This window comes from Rhinolophus sinicus, chromosome 15 (genome assembly GCF_057876585.1).
Source record: "Rhinolophus sinicus isolate RSI-liver-muscle chromosome 15, RSI-T2T, whole genome shotgun sequence".
Taxonomy (NCBI): Eukaryota; Metazoa; Chordata; class Mammalia; order Chiroptera; family Rhinolophidae; genus Rhinolophus; species Rhinolophus sinicus.
In genome coordinates this window covers 132762367-132778104 of record NC_142515.1, presented here as the reverse complement: position 1 = coordinate 132778104, position 15738 = coordinate 132762367, and the positions used below count along the sequence as shown (strand labels likewise).

Sequence of the window (15738 nt, the reverse complement as noted above, 5' to 3'; positions counted from 1 at the left end):
AGATGTTTCTGTGATTTCTTTAGTATAGGAACTTTTGGATAGGACTTACATTTATATCAGTGTTGTCCTTTCAACAGTGAAGATATGGAAATGCAGGTCAGCAGCACAGTTTTTGAGATGCATAATAAATTACACATATGCAAATGTGTTAATCATTTTATGTATAGTTGTGTTTAACAATTACTCTTCTGTCCACTGGTGCTGAGATTTTTGCAAGATCCTGAAGTATCTCAAAAAATCAGTGGTGATTTGTAGACTAAATTTAGTATAGTTTTATTGATGAAACATTTTCATATAGATGTGTGTTAATCCCTTTTTTCAATTATTCTGAATAAACATTGTGTTAATATGGAATGTCCTGAATTGTAACCATGGTGGACATAATGAGAAAATAGATGTAGCTTCTTTTTCTTCCACGTTTCATTCACATATATTTGCAAAACAGAGGAAAATAAACACAAATATACATCTTTCCTATAAATATAGAATCATTAACCAGTTTTCACTCCTCCTTTACACCGAATTTTTATGTCTACTATAATTCCAAGCTAACTACTTTGTAGAAGGTGGTATCACTTTTACTTCTCCAACACTGACCACTCCAGTAAAGTAGATTGCAAATGCCCTAACTCCTTTGAGAAACCCTTATTTTCATTAGAAAAAAGAAAAAGAGAATTCAACAGTCATAACTGTAATGAAATATTGAAAAATCAATTATCCTAGAATCATTTAAAAATCCCACTTATACACACACATATTCATCTATGTAGATACATTAAGATTTTTCTATCAGCATTCTTGAATCTAGAAATTCTGACTTTAGGGATAAAAATGGTAATAATGCTGAATAATTTCCAAGTAAACATATTTTTAGGCATGAGTATATGGATACAAATACCTTCTACAAATTGGAAACGCCACACTAATGTGGGCAAGTTTAAACGGAAGGACTCTTTCCGAATGGGAAACTTCCTCTAGCCAACAGGTTAAAACTTCCACAATCATTAAGGAAGTTCGTAGAACAGTCTCGGGTTCATGGCTGTGACGCCCCAGGCATGAGGGGAAAACCTGATTCTAAATGAAGCTGCATTCTCTCAGATCTTATTAGTCCTTTATAGCTAATGTACATCTTTAAAACGAAAATTCTCGGAGCTCAAGTATCAAAGACCTATGTAATGTTAATTCTTGTTTAAAGGAAAGTGATCTCAATATTTTATGTAATGTCTACTATATGTTCATTACTAAGCTAAGTGATAAGTGGAACTTTGGGGATTAGTACTCAACTGTCTAAGTAGTGCTCCTTGGGAAAGTGACGTGAACCATTGATACTCTGCCTGGAGCAAAATTTAAACAAGTAACCACCTTTTTTCTTGTTACCTGATCTAACGGAATGATCAGTGAGTATTTGCACTACCTGGCTTCTGATTGTGTGGGGAGTACGTGTGCAGACACACCTAAGAATAATATTGTAGTTAAGAGGGTAACAGTGTGGGTTCTGTATCCTGACTGCCTGGACTTGGGTCTTGATTCTCACTGGCATTAGAACTTGGAAAATTTACTTAATCACTGTGCACCTCAGCTTTTCTTCAGTAAACTGGGTGTGATAATAGTACAGAATCCATATGAACAACGCCTAAGTACATGCCCAGTAAATATTAGGTAGTCCTACCACAGGGAACAAATGTACCTACTGTTCAGACACTGGTGATTTGTCATCTTTTTTCCTCTCATTTTTTTCAGTGATTACTTTTCCTGATTTGATATTTGCGTTCTAAAACTTTCCTAAAATTCTGAATAATGTCTAAGAACTCTAACATTGCAATTAATTTTTCCTGAGAATGTTATAACATCCCTTAAAACAAACACCCTGGGTTATATTGGCTTAGCGCAATAGTGCAGTGGCATTTTTTTTATAGTGCATGACTTGAATAATAGAAGGTTAGAGTTGGAAGGAAACTGAGAGGACATTATTCACGGGAGAAGTGATGTGGGCCTAGCTGGAGGCTGCGACCTGCAAGTCACCCAGCAGGGGAGTCGCAGGTCTGAGCCTGGAACGCAGGGCTTTCCTGAGACTGGCGTCTGTTTCCTCCTTAGGCTGCTCTGCTCTTCTCAGCTCTAAATGGCAGGCGTTTTTTGTTTGTTTGTTTAAATACATGTACATATTCTTTCTTTACATATGTACTCCTTAGAAATGAGGAATGCTCTTATGACTGGAAAATAAATTTGTCAGGCTAATTTATATGCAGACAGCATTTGCCTAGCTTTCTGATTCTAAATAATCCTTATACTATTGAACAAATGATTAGGCATTTTTCACATCTCATGATGTAAGACCAATATTGTTAAATCTTTAATCAGGCCCACGAGCAATACATCAAAGGAATCAACTCTTGTCATGATGATGCCTTCAATTAACTCGTTTGTAATCCAATACTGCATTTCATTAGAGTAGTCTAAGAACTTTCCAGGCATTACCACCAATATCTTCAGGGCTCCTACTTGGCATTTATTTCCAGTCCTGAACATAACAGATAGAAGGGCACAGTCCCTACCAGCAGATAACTTTCATTTCTTACTAGAGCACAAGGCAGAATAACACGTGTTGACAAGGAAATATTTGCACCAATGTTTTTCCACTGTGGATTAGTGGCAGGTCGGTGCTGGTTCTTTGGAGAGGAAAGGAGAAACAGAAACAAACGAGGAATTTTTTTTTTTTTTTGGCTGCCAGAAAGCCAGACAACAGCCTGTGCTAAGTATCAAAGCTGCTGCAATCTCTAAATGAAGGCGAGATATTCAGTTGGTTCACAAAACACAGGTGAGAAAGATAACAAATAGTATTCTGACTTTCCACTCTGCAGAGTCCAGCAGGGCCTGGGAGCTTGTGACAGTCTCATTACCCAAATTAATTCCCGTAACCCAACCTCCATCCTGTCAAGCCAGCGCCCCATCCAGAAGATAGAATCTCCTTTAACAGCTCTGTCTTTGTGAGTCTAAATATATGCTTCCCTTGAACAGTAACTCTCAGTTTAGTTAGAGTATCTGTCAATTCCTGGTAGGCAGAGGAAGCGTGAGTGCACACACACCTCTTATTCTGAAACCCGGGACTCCCTGACTGACGGCCTCTTTGACATGTGAAGACTCAACAGAATCAAGTGCATCTGATTTTCATCTCAGGCAAAAGGACCCTGGGGGTCATCCTGGGTACGGTGAAAGAAGAGGAGGTTCACGCTCATTTCCCATTTTCTAGTTCTGTAAAGGAGGGCTAAGAGCACAGACACATGCCACCGAGGCCTGTGCTGTGACCCCCAGGTGACCAGATGTCTGCACGCATGTCCACAGGAATGGGGAATCTCCACATTTCAGTGCACGGTCCCTTGTGCTGTCATAGCTCTGTGTGGAGTGCATTTTATCTGCAGTACATATACCAACTCCTTTCTCTCAAACATGTAAGAGCAGGTCAGGACGACAACGGTCAGGATCTCACAACTAATCACTAGTTTGTTACTTTGATTTTGGCAGGAGTTAACAGGTATAGACAAACAGTATATAGAGCTTAAATGACATGGTTTTCATAGAACCATGTCCGAGGTGTGATCAGACAATCAGTGAATGTTTGAATAAAAACAAATTATTACAGTAAAAGACACATTGCCATTAATCCCCCTAAAAATACTCCCCTCACTTCGAACACACTTATCCCATCATTCTTGCCACTTTCTGAAGCAGTTCTGGAAGTCCTCTTTTGTGAGTGTCTTTAGTTGCGCTGTCATGGCTGCCTCGATGTCTTGAATCAATTCAAAATGTTTACCTTTCATGGTCATTTTGACTTTGGGGAAGAGCCAGAAGTAGCACGGTGCCAGATCCAGTAAATAAGGTGGATGAGGACACACCATAATGTTTTCATTTGACAGAAATTGCCATATACCAGAAGCGATGTGTGACACGGAGCCTTCTCATTGTGATCAGAAAATACAGTGAATGCAGCTGCTGAGTGGTGTCCAACGGAAAGGCAGGGATCTTCAATATGGAAGCGGCACATGGCACCTTAGTAACAATGTGTGACAAGTTTCAACTTGTTCAGTGCAGTCAGTCGGGTGTGAGCTATGGTTGAGAGAAGGTGTGTTTTAAAGTGTGCCGTAAATCATCCTCCATTATGACAATGCTCCATGTCACACATCACTTCTGGGACACGGCAATTTCTGTCAAATAAAAACATTACCGTGCATCCTCATGCACATTATTCACCAGATCTGGCTCCATGCAACTTCTGGCTCTTCCCCAAAGTCAAAATGATTCAGGACATCGAGGCAGCCATGACAGCGCAGCTAAAGACACCAAAGAGGACTTCCAGAACTGCTTCAGAAAGTGGCAAGAATGATGGGATTAGAGCGTTTGAAGTGAGGAGAAATATTTTGAGGGGGATTAATGACAATGTGGCTTTTACTATAATACATTTTTTTAAATTTAAACATTCACTGTATTGTTTGATTATACCTTGTATTAGAATTTTTTTTGTTTTTAATTTCAACTGATGAACCTAATCATTTAACCAGTCATATATTTCCTTTATTAATCTCAACAAAAATAGGTTGTCAATGATCAACACTTGAATATTTCATTTTAAACACATTCCTGGTTTTTGTCTTAATGTAACAGTTCCAAGCAGGGCCAGCCCTCGCTCCTGAATTCTGTACACGTATTCCTGGAGGGGCTGCCTCCCTTCCCCTTGCTTCCGAGACCGTTCTCTCTTGTCTACCTCAAGCACGGCCAGCTCTTCGGTGCTGTCCTCAGCCTCCATCGGTTAGCTCTTTTATTATCAATTGTTCTGTTTTGACATTTCTGCTGCTCTTATTCTCACAGTGAGGGAGAATAAGCATTTAGGAAACAGCCACAGAAAAGGGCTTTAGGATACAGCACTCGGGGCAGGTGTTATGTATGATGAGCAGGGAACCAAATCGTGGGTTAGCGAGAACAAAACACACTGTCTATGGAGCAGAACTTTCATCTCGTTTTTTTTTTTTTTTTTTAAGGAGGGCGCAGCTCACAGTGGCCCATGTGGGGATCAAACCGGCAACCTTGGTGTTATCAGCACCACGCTCTACCCAACTGAGCTAACCAGCCACCCTATGGAACGGAACTTGGTCAGAGGGGACAGCAAAACAAGAAACCCATGTTTGCAGCCAGACTATGATAACAAATGTAAAAAGCCTGACCTAATTATCACATAACCAGTTTTGTTAAGTTATATTTTTATAGGAATATATCCATTTCGTTTATGTTTTCAAATTGCTTTCCAAATAGTCACTCATAGCATGTTCTTATTACCCAGTTTGATAGTTGATAATGATTGTTGAGCGTATTTGCTTCTATCTCCTTCCAGGCCCCTCCTATGAAATCAAACACTATTTTTAAAAATTTCTTTTCATTGTGGTAACCTAAATTTAACCCTCTTAACTTTCTAGTCCTCATGAAAAATTGTAGGTATTTTTGGTACATTTGTACCTTTTATTCTATTTCTTTCTATTCCTTTGGAAGCTGAACTTTATATTTCTTCCCACATAAAGGTTATTATTTGGAAGTTACACTTAATAAAATATAGCATATATATTTTAACACCATTCTGAAAAGTGTAAGGATAGAATAGGGAAAAAAAAAAAAAACGAAGAATGCTCTAAGTTATTTTAACACCTATACTATTTCATGCCATTTTGGTCCAAACATTTTTAACTTTCACAACAACAGAAAAGACATTGGTTATGATTATTCATACAGACAAGGCGTGGTTAGCTTTCCCGTCAGTTATTATTTTTCTCACTGCTAGTATCATTTTCCTTGTTCCCAAAATATACTTTTCAGAGCTGCCTTTAATTTAGGTCTACTTTCTTTATCTGAAAATGTTTTATTTTACTCACATTCTTAAAGTTTTTTTCCAGGAATTCCTAGAAATTCTAGATTTATAATATTTTAATGTCTCCATATTTTAAATATCTCGATTCAATTTTTTTAACTTCATTTTTTTAACTGAAGAAGTTCACAGAAAGATTAATTATTGCTCTTTTTAAGAAATTCTCCTTCTCTGGCTTTAAGATGTTTTAGAGGCTGGTGTGTCCATTCTTTTTTTTTTTTTTTGATTCATCTGTATTTGAGATTCTTTTAATCATCCCATTTGATACATATCGTGTTCCCTGTAGCTGTGAGTTTAGCTCTTTCATCAGTTCTGAATAATTTTATCCTTTATCTCTCAAATAATTACCTTATCTCAAGTTTCTCCTTATTAGATATTAGAACTTGTTTTTTTTACCTTTAAACCTTTTTTAAACATAAATATCTTTCTTTGTCTATGTTCACTTTGAGTAACTCCCGAAAATTTTCTTCCAAATTGAGTTATTCGCTTTCAGTCATATCTACTGTGTTGTTTAATCCATAGTTTTTTTTTTAGACAGTTACATTTTTCATTTAAAAACCTTCTCTCAAATATGCCTACTGACCATTCATTATTATGATTCTAATTTTCCGTTCTTTAAACATCCTCTCGAGGGATATATGTACACACATTTCGCATATTTTCAGTATCTAAGCACTGAGTAGCCTAAATCTGTCCGGTGTTGGGATGATCTCATTCTGCTCGCTTGTATGTCCGCTGATTCTTGACGTCTGATTCATCACACACGCTGGCAGATCCGCAGGCTGAGGCTGATGGCTTTCTCCCACAGGCGATCTCTGCTTGCTCCCGCGACGTGGGGTCCCACGCGGCTCCGGTCTGTGGCCCCGCCTCGGGCCGCCCGCAGCGCCCCTCGGGGTGCGCACCGCCCCCCTCTCGCTGGGCCGCTGCCTTCCCAACGCTGATCTCGCTTCTTTCCCACAGGCCTCAGTGCGAGGCCCGTTTTGCAAAGTGTGTGCAGCTTGGGGTTCCCTCCAGGGTGTAGCCCCAAGTGTTATAATTCTCTTTTAATCAAGGAGTTAATACATTGCCATTTTGAAAGCTGTTTCAATTAATATATATAGTGTTTAAAGTTAAATATTTACCTGGTGGATACTCATGTATGTTTGTATTTTCATGAATAAAGTTCTATGGAAAATTCATACATAAGACATTGTGGATATATGGGTAGGGGACACTTCAGAATACTAGTTCTTTCTTTACAGCCATATTACATTATACAATCTACATTCTGAGCCCATAAATTTAGGAACTTTCTTTTATTTTACCAATATATCAACTTGATTAGATGTGTTGTTTTTTTAATGAAATAACTAATAACTAATCTTATGACTAATCATAAGTCACATTGGTGAATGCATTTTTTTTATTGGAGTTCAACAGATTCAGCACAAAAATAAATTCAAATCAAAGTGTAGCTACATTCATTTCAAGACTATAATGGGATTAATATGCTTATATTTGGTTTGCTCTTAATATTTAATTTCAATATTTAAATAGAGTGCAGATAAAGTTTAATATATTACTTATATTTATATTTTTACAAAAATGCATGTATAGTGGAGTATAAATACAATTTGCAATTATGCCTTAATATATAATGTCATGTACATTAATTTCTACCCTCAAAAGGTTAAGGCTAATTTAATATTTTAGAGCATTTCAGAGACTATTTATAACCAAATAGAAACTACACATTTTATCACATAAAATTGAGAGCCCTTTCATTCAAGGTCACACAAAAGCTATGTTTCTATTAATAAATAAATTAATCAATAGTCAGTTTCAGTGAGTTGAACAAGTCCATAGTCCCTGTTACTTATAGACCTTGAGATCTGGGAATAACTTAATAACTTAGTCAGAAGAAAAGAAAGCTCTCCTCTCAGAATATCACATCTTTTTGTTGCCGTTGTATGTCAGCAATATATCAAAGACCAGGAGTGTACTAATTCGCTGGGTCTCTGAATGATAATGAACCATTTCTAAAGGTATACTGAAATGACAGACGGGAGTTATAAAACAGAAACTCTCACTTTTCAGTAACAAATGCACTGTAATGGTGCAGTGTTTTGGTAATAGCTCTTTTAGGGCAGCACAGAAATTCAATAAGAAAACATTTTGTTTGCTTGAGAAGATATTAAAACTATTTATGATCAAAACCTGTAATTGTAGAACTTTAGATTATGGCTACAGTTTATTGGCCACATACAATATAATTTTTACTTGCTGTATAATTTCTTACCAAAAATAAAAGGTATTAACTCTGTTTTCTATGAGAAAAACGAAGCTGAGAGAGCTTACATACCTTCCCCTCTGTCAGTCAGTAAATGCTAGAACCAAGAGCCAGCCCACGCTCGTCCATGCACACTCATTATAAACGCAGGCCGACCTTTCAGGATTAATGATTGCCACCTTAAATAGGGCACGGCGGCTATTTTAGGATTATTTAATTTAGTGAATAATATTTAATTACAAAGGTAAATAATATCATGAGAAGTTTGGATGGTGACAGATGATTACTAGAATTGATGGGGTGATTACACTCTATGGCATAAAAATGTCCAATCACTATACTGTAAACCTGAAACTAACATGACCAATATAAGATTATGTACCAACTACACTTATATACTTAAATTTATAAAAATAGAAAAAAAGACAAACGATAAATGTTTCTTCCCTTGTGCCAGGTCTTTCTTTCTTCTCTCTCCACCCCCCCATCCCCCCACCCCAGTTTTTGGAAATAACGACATGTACAATTTATTTGAAGAATGGAAGGTAACTAGTATTCTTCTTATAAAAGATGTTGTTTCAAAAAGACAGAGAGTGAATAAGCAAATTTTCATGCATTTCTGCTGCTTTCTTGAGGGCAGATTTATGAGGTTGTGTTGATATATTTTTTTAATGCCTCAATGGAAATTCACACGAAAGACAGCAGAGCACCTTCTGGAAAAGAGAAGAACAGGATTGGGACATGAGAGAAGCATGGCCGACATCCTCTGCTCTTTGTGGGTTAACCAGTTTTATCAGGACTTGAAAAATACCACGTTTACTTCAGGTGTTATTGTTCAAAGAATATGTGAGACATAATTCCATCCTTTGAGCAAAACACAAATTGCATACACCTTTTCCCCCTAGGCTTACAGGTATGAAAACAACCTTTTCACGGGCTTCGTCTCCCCCCACAGCGACCTACAGGGCGCACGCTGCCATAAATCTAGGTCCTAGAGATTATTTTTATGCTTCTTTTTAAGAAGTGGAAGATAACTCATCGTAGGGAAAATGTCTGTGTCCTCTGCACAAAACAACTTGAAGATATTGAATTTATGATGCCGGGAAGATGACTCAAGCAGAACAAATTTGTATTTGTTTGGAATTAGTCTTCCTCTGAAAAGTTATGATTGCCCACCAAATTCTAGAGAAATTAAAAAAAAAATCAACTTCCATATTTAAAATTTTTGATTTAGTGAAAAATTAATGTTATATTTTTTTGCTACAAACATAAAAATAAACTTTTAAGTACGATAACACTTGAAATGTTTTTAAATTATAGAGTTTGGTCCAATGATTGAGAAATATAACAGAGAAGAAAAGAAAGCCATTTGATATAATTATTATAAAATTACAACTGACAATTTCTATCAAACCCTAAATAAATTTCAATATTATAAATTACAGTTCTGTCATGATTCTATTATTACTGATATTAATAATAATAGCTAACAGTTATTGTGGGCTTACTATGTGCATTGATCTAAACACACTGATTATTCCACTTCTTATATGGTAGAAATAGAAAATATTTTCACTATAAAGATGACGAAGTTGAGAATTAGAAAATCAAATAGCTTGTGACTTGGAGATGGACTCCAGGTGTGAACACAGCTGCACTGTCTCCAAACCCTGCGTCCCAGCCACTGCAGGCCTGCCCTCTAAAGGGTGCTGAGGCCAACAGAGATATTCACACAGGGTAAAGACAAACAGCCCTTTTTATACATTTTTCTGAACTCCATTTTCACTGATTTGCGTTTTTCAGGTTTCGATCATGAACCCTGACTGACCTACGGATAAAAAAATGCTGCTGCTTTCAGCTGACAACTAATATCGTCTCTTGGCATTTCCAATCTGAATTGGAGGAAAATGTAATTTCTCAAGTTGCTTGTGGGAGTTTAAACATGTAGCCTTGGGAGGAAAAGAGAAAGTACTCCATTGATTATATACAATCTCAACCAGTGATATATATTATTGATATTTCCAGAGCCCCACTGGATATGAGTGTGCCATAGCAACCACAAAGAAATGCAGGACCTGTAGTCCAAGCAGATGGAATAAGCTACCTCTTTCTTCAGAAAATACTTTCAGAGTATGTTGTCTTCTGCCTCTAACTGAAACATAGCCCTCCCAAATTTTGTTAACTAGAACTCTCATGGCTCTGTCCCACAAAATACTTTTCTTTGGTGATTGAAATCAACATACTCTCACAGTGAAGCCAAAAATTATTCCTGACAAACAAGCTAATTGACATAATTTTTTAAGCACTGTGTTTGGTTGTTTTCATGAAAGATGAAAAGGATTGTCTCAAGCGCCACTAATGATATATACTATTGCAAATTGGAATGCAAACTTTTTGGCATCTCTTGACTAAAACAAAAGTGACTTGACCCAAGAATATAAAGTAGCATGTAACATTGCATCATGGGGTGTCTTTTTACTTAAAAATGTAGATTCCAGTTGCACACTGTTTACAAAATATTGTAGGGAAAAAACAGAGGGACTCAGAACATTTTCTATTCTTTTCATATAAGCAGAGAAATGTCCAGTCATGGAGGGCCACGTCCACATTTTACTTGCAGATTCAAGGATTCAGAACATACATTCTACAAAAGGAAGTTCCCCTTGAGGACATATGGTTTAAACTCTGTGACCATGAAGCCCAGGTTCTTTCAGTGCAGATGAGAACACCTGGACGGGTCAGGTGGCACCAGACAGGTAGGATGCTTGCACCACTTTGAGCAAGAGGATGTCTCAAGCCACTGCAGCATTTCTATTACTCTTAAATTGTCTTAGCAGTTTTAGTAAATTTTCAAATACAAACCAATATGGTTTTAATATTTTTTTTCACAAGAGTTTTGCAAAAGTTGTTGAGACGAAGCTATTTTTAAAGGTAGTATCACTATGCTCATGCTCTTGGAAGTGCAGTTATTCAGACCTTCAGAACAATCAACCTCAGGAACTACAAATGCGTTTCTTGCTATTTTCCAAGTAAAATTACATGTTTACTGTGTATCAGTGTCTTATGGTTTGCGTCCATGTCTTTGCATGTAAAACTAGAAAAGCACCTTTTGTTTTAAAGGAAGGAAATGAAAATATTGACTTCCATTCAAACAAATATCTCTCTAAGATAGATAGATAGATAGATAGATAGATAGATAGATAGATAGATAGATAGACAGACAGATAGAAGACTCGACTCTCTCTATATTCTTGCATATGTATATATGCAAGAAAATGAACTAACAAGTAGCACTGTAGAAAGTAAATAGCACTGTATCTCTAATGGGCTCAGTATAAAGATTCTGTGAGACGCGAAGACTAACAAATACTCTGAGAAGTGACATTTATCAGCACGAATGTCTACCCCCAGAGTCCTCCATATTCTTTTTAAATGGAGAGTCTTTATCAACTTTCACCCTTTCTAAACTTACCAGTTATTGACACTGCCACTTCTGACAGGATAAATGATCACCTCTCACCCAAGACCACTGAAACCCTTCCATTCATAAAAAAAACGAATTTTATGTCCTCATGTAAAGGGATTCCTAAACATTTATGAAGCTTTTCATCATTTAGCACGTTCATTCTTTTAGTAGACTCTTAGTAGATACACATTACCTATTGTGAACCGAGTAAGTATCAGAGACGGCCAAAATATTGAGCAAAATGCGTGTCTATCCTGAAGGCATTTGCAGTTCAGTACACACTTATTAATAGCTCTGATTTCAGTGTCACAGGGAACCTGATTACAACCTCTGCCCCAATGCTTGCTTAAATATATGACCTAGTGGTGTTGTGAAGATAAATTAGATAATATTACACTGTAAGGCACAACATAAGCAGTCAATGATTAAAATCTTTCAACATAATATTCAGTAATGGTATTCAAATAAAGAAATTATGTTATTAAAGACACAACCTCAAAACACATTTTTTTCTGATGAATTATATAACAAATATTCTATTGCTTTTTCTATACCTATTTTGTCATCATCTTCTAAAAATATTACAGACTCCAAGTAAACAATAATTTTTCTGTAACCAGAAAAGCTGTCCAAGTTGACTTAGTTTACAGTCTTAATTTTTTTTGTAAGACACATATTTGACTTTGTGAAAAAACATCTCTTTGCAAGTTAAAATTATACGAAAATTACATGAGAAAAAGGAAGGGTTTTATAAATTTAAGGTGTACTTTTAAAAAAGGTAAACTGAAAACTGAAAAATAAACATAAATGTCTATGTATCATTAGAGTTCAGTTCATCAAAGTTCACAAGGTAAAGCCACGCATGTAACCAGCACACAGACCAAAGAAGAACGATCCTCCCAAAGTGGAAGCTCCCCAGCAAGGTACCGCTCTCCTGATTTCTTTCATGAAGAACGACTCCACCCTGACGGATGGCACCACATACATAGAATCATGCAGTACATACTCCATTGCATCTGCCTTTTTTCATTTGCTATTCTGTGCCTAGCAATAGTGAGTGCACTCTCAGGGTTGTGTAGTATTCCACTGCATGGGTGCAACACAATGTGTTTAACCAACTTAATGTGGACGGACGGTGTGATTCTGGAGTTGGATTTGTATCAATTGTGCTGCTATGAACATTCGCCTATGTGTTTTTGCTGAAAGCACGGCTGCGTATCTGTTCAGAACAAGATGTACCCTTCTGAGGTTGTTTGTTTTCAGTGTTGTGCTTGGGTGATCCGTCCATGTCGCTGTCCACAGCACAGGTTCATTCATCCTCCTTACCCTGTAACGTCAAATACTACGTTCTGATGTGTGTGCGTTCTTGCTTATTTCCCTGCGATTGCACATTTTCCTGATTTACGTTGAATTTGCCTAGAATGATGTTTGCCCCGGAGAATGACTGTTAATAGCCTACTTATTCTTTGTCTCTTTGCTGCCATCCTGAAATGCTCCAGTAGTCAGTCAGTTTAACACTGCAATGAATGCCTACTGGCCTATATTAACTGTTTCCATCATGTGGAAACCTGAGGAAACACTCTCTACAAAGAGTTAAAACTCTTTCAGCATTTTAAAAAAATTAAGTAGCCATTGGCTTTATGGTTATTTTATTTCCTTTTTTTTTTTTTTTTTTTGGCATTCTGTATAATTAAGAAAAGTCACTGCCTACTTTATTAAAATCTTTACTTTTTATAACTATTTTATCTCAGTGTATATTACCTTCTCATGTGTTTCTAGCAATTTAGAAAGTTATGGGGAAATACTCTGGCTTAGGCTTGTTCAAAATAAAAGTTCATGTACAACTGGGGAAAGAATTATTCAGTTACATTGGTCCTATCAGGTGACTCTGGGCTTCTCACTAGCACACTGCATGCTGGATGGTTCATGCTTCAGACGCTGTCAGCTATATCTGTATTTTAAACAATCAGCCATGTCACATACTTTATCTTATCCTGATGTTTAGTTACTAACATTATACAAATCTGTATCTTTCCTTCTTCACTTAAATGCTATTACTTAAGCAAAATTCTACTTCTGAAGCACAATATGTATTTTGAATTTAGTTGTTCTACTATTAATACAAATTTTAACATTCCTTAGAGGTTTTTTTTTTTCCTTCCCAATACTGGCGTTATAGCATCAGATTATCAAAAACACATAACAAGGAAAGTTATCTTAAGTTATCTTCAATGATTTTTTTTTAGACTAGGTTGAGAACGTAAACTATAGCAGTTGCTTTATGCTATCTATTTCATTTTTTCCCCTTTGTTTTAGAAAGCAATGATTGATGTGATAAATTGGTATATTTTAATTCTGGAAATAAAAACAGCAGAAAGGACATTTGAGAATAGTGAATTGATAATGAACTATTCTTGAGATTATTACAGGGACTATAAAGAGAAATTTCACCACACAGAGTGAAACAGGCAAGAGATTTTATTCTAGGCTATTGCAATAGGGGAGAGAGATTAAACTCAACACCACTGAAACAAAAGGTGAGAGGGTTTCTAAAGGATGGCTCGAGCTAATGGAAAAATACCGGAGGACTTTAGGGATGGAGATTGGTCCACATGATTAGGCCAACTGTGTTTGACAACTGGCTTAACACAGTTGGGTTCCTCCCCTCCCAGAGACTGGAAGAGAGGGGCCCCATCTTTCTTGATGATTACATTTCAAAGGGATGACCTCCAGGTCCTTGAGAAAGATATTTTTGTGTCTTTCTAATGGGCAGAGGAAGATTTTTCAATGACAAATTGTCTAAAAGCTCTAAGAAAAGGGAAGTCAGGGGACTAGTCAGGAAGAAACCTGTCTAACGTTTGGCCAAGGTGAGGGGATGTTAGGGCCCTCTCGGTCAATTTTAAATATTTGTTTACATACAAAGAGTCATGTTTAGAAAGACCTTTGTATTTTTAATCCAGTAATCCCTCCTCACCCCGCCAAAAACAAAATAACCATATACTCAGTTATGACTTGAGCATGAAAATTGACCTTTACCCTGATTCCTACTTAGGCAGAGTTATAACAACAAATAAGGATTTATTATATTATATTAATATCCAAATACATATCCCTATAATTTCAATATAAATATACATTAATCCACAGGGATAACGTTTTTCAAGATTTCAAAATTCAATCAATATCAACTGCTTTCAGTAGCTAATGTGCTTGAAATGAGTCTAATTACTGGTTAGTTTTTATAAGCTAGACCTGATAAATTTAGTTTCTTCTGACTATAAATGAAACCCAAAAGCAATGACTCCCTCTGGACCACAGATAATTTCTTAGTTACTCTAATTTAGTGTTATAGTCAAATGATAATAATAAAATATTTCAGCTTATTTGCCTTATGTGCAATGAGTATATTTCATCACTATTAAAACAATGCACATTTATCATTAGCAACGAAAACATGGAAAGAAATCTTAAAATTACCTTTTGCATGTTGATTGCCCCCTGCTCAGAGATCCGCTGACACTTGGTGGTTTTGCATACTGTTACAGAAAACACCACTTCCTGTTTTGTTCTTAGTCATGGACTTCCTGCCCCCTAGTACGCTGTCCTCCATCTGCCTGTCAAGGTGTGACTTCCAAATTTCACACTTTTGCGTATAAGAAATCAAAACAGAGATCCTAGTACAATTTATTTTGTATGAACTTGTTTTATACTTATACTTTATATCATAAGTAAATGCAAAATAAGCAGTGTTTCAATGATTTCTACAGAACTATACTACTTCAAGTGTAAAATAGTTTTTCTTCATTGATAAATCAAATAATATAAAACTATAAACTACTGACTTTTAAAATCATTTTGTATATCTGAGACTACTGAAGTACCTCTCATTCTACAATATTTCAAATATTTACTTTCTAAAGTTTCATCAAATATCCATATATTTTTAGAACAAATAAATACACATAGTTGAAATCCTCTGGCTCTCATAGGACTTTAATGTAAGAACTAGTCATAGCTTTTAAAGAAAAACAAAGAAAAAAATAAGCTTTCTTTGTGGAATTATGTTAAAGGCTTTGTTTCTGAACTATACAGCACTTC

The 15738-nt window shown here is 36.3% G+C and overlaps 1 protein-coding gene across 1 annotated transcript in view; it reads right to left on the bottom strand.

Annotated features, from left to right (window-relative positions):
* The window catches only part of LOC109460175 (N-heparan sulfate sulfotransferase 4), a 281773-nt gene extending 266577 nt beyond the window's left edge, over positions 1 to 15196 (bottom strand). The window contains exon 1 of the mRNA XM_074338571.2: positions 15118 to 15196. The gene's annotated coding sequence lies outside the window, so the exon portion shown is untranslated. The remainder of the gene's footprint in view (positions 1 to 15117) is intronic.
* Positions 15197 to 15738: the final 542 nt, after the last annotated feature.